At 46.8% G+C, this 1,821-nt stretch overlaps 1 pseudogene; it reads left to right on the top strand.

Annotated features, from left to right (window-relative positions):
* Nucleotides 1-1,322: 1,322 nt before the first annotated feature.
* LOC136582935 (small nucleolar RNA MBII-202) lies at nucleotides 1,323-1,406 on the top strand (annotated as a pseudogene).
* The last annotated feature ends 415 nt before the right edge of the window (nucleotides 1,407-1,821 follow it).

The following is a 1,821-nucleotide window of genomic DNA, read 5'->3' as shown; positions in this document are numbered from 1 at the left end:
GGTGTAACATTGGTCCTTGTATACTTTTTTTCAGTAACACTTTGGGGGTATTATGTGGTCACAGTCTGTAGGTATTTTTTGGCTGTCATATATTGTTATTAGTTATATTAATCCTTGTAGTGGTTTTATTCAGTACCTCCGGTAGCTTAGAGGCGGGAGCTGTCACAATCCCAACCCCGGGGCTTTGCTCTACAGGGCCAGTGTGTTTTCACGGCCCTGCAGAATGAAGCCCAAACACCCAGGACATGAAAACAATAAGGGGTTAAGAGAAGCCAGCCGATGATGATCATTGATGTGGTGGAGGCCTAAAGGGTAGAAATAGGTGGCACCTTAATATATACCTGCAGCTCTAACATGTTCTGTGCTTCGTAGAAGATCTGCTGCAGTGAGCTATCCACGCCGCATAGATTTCTCCCCTCCTACAGTCAGCAGTGCTGCAGCTGGCGGTTTGCTGACGCCTGCCTACTTGTGTTCATCCCACTTGCTGCTAATTTGGCCCCAGCTACAATATGGGTCCACTTTATAGTTTTATTCCAGGGCCATTTTGTGTACCAAACCCGCTCACACAGGGAGACATACAGATGACCAGTCAGCAATTTTATGCTTGTTGAAAGTCAAGGATCAGCGGACAAATGAGCGTTGACTTGTTTGTTGGCTGATGGTTGTACTTCTTACACTCCCCAATTGTGGGACAAGCCGTGTAAAAGTTCTTTACTTGGGAGGTGAGAGCTGTCACGTCTTGCTGCATGCTCAGCAGTTAACGATATAGATGGCCACTGGAGCCCTAGGCTTTATACACACACGGTGGGCTGCATACAGATATAGTATTGGGGGTCGTGAAAACACATATGGCTGCCTACTAAGGGATTTTCCTCTTAGGGAATAAGTCGTCATGGTCTCCAAGGTTTCAAAACATGATTATTGTGTAGAGATGTAGTAGAGCCAAGCGAGTTATCAATATTAAGGCTATGGTTACACGGCAGCATGGGTCACATGACCAAAGATCTTTGTGTAACCCTTCCACTTCAGTCTCTCATTAGTGCCAATGCGGTTGCAGCACATCTCACAAATTCTTGCCACCTGCAGCTCGCAAAACAATAGACACCAAGACTGGAACTTTTGTCGATCTGCGGCTCGCAGCAACTTGCCACCCGTGCCGCCACGTGGCCCTAGCCTTAATCGCACAACACGTTGGTGTGTTCAGTGAATTCAGCTCTGCTCCTTCAATGTATTTGTCTTCTCCGCAGTCGTAATCACTGGTTGCAAAGCAGATAATGGTCCTTATATTGTCCACAGTTGGTGTGCAGCTCCTGACAGCAGCTTGATGGCACATTGTCCCGAATCTCTGCTTTTTTGTGATGACTGCCTCCTTGAATCCTTTATTCTGATGGTTGTTGGAGTCAATCTTACACTTGTTTTCATCAGAGATCATCATTGATGCAACAAGTCTACAGAATCCCTGCAGACCAACGTACAGAGACAGCAAAGTGGTCATCTTCCACGCAAACCCACCGCTCCCAAGAGGTCTTCTGTCCCAGTCCGTTTGGTCATATTATACATAGGAAGATAATTTGCTGTGTGGTGCTCAGCCAATCAGAGCCAGCGTTTCCTGGAGGCGGGGAATTTCCAATCCCCAGCCAGAAGACTTGCCTGAAGACAAGTGTCGGGGATCGGGGAGAAGATGCAGTGGAGCTGACAGCGCTTCTTAGGTGATGTAAGTGTTTTTGTTTTCTGCAGCTAGGGCTTAGTTTAGGGCTCTTCCAATAGGATTTCCTACTGTAAAAGGTTCATCACACCGCACATTTTCATACGATGCAACAG

The sequence above is a fragment of the Eleutherodactylus coqui genome, chromosome 11 (assembly GCF_035609145.1).
Source record: "Eleutherodactylus coqui strain aEleCoq1 chromosome 11, aEleCoq1.hap1, whole genome shotgun sequence".
NCBI lineage: Eukaryota > Metazoa > Chordata > Amphibia > Anura > Eleutherodactylidae > Eleutherodactylus > Eleutherodactylus coqui.
The sequence above is the reverse complement of the archived record's forward strand: the minus strand, read 5'-3'. Positions and strand labels throughout refer to the sequence as shown.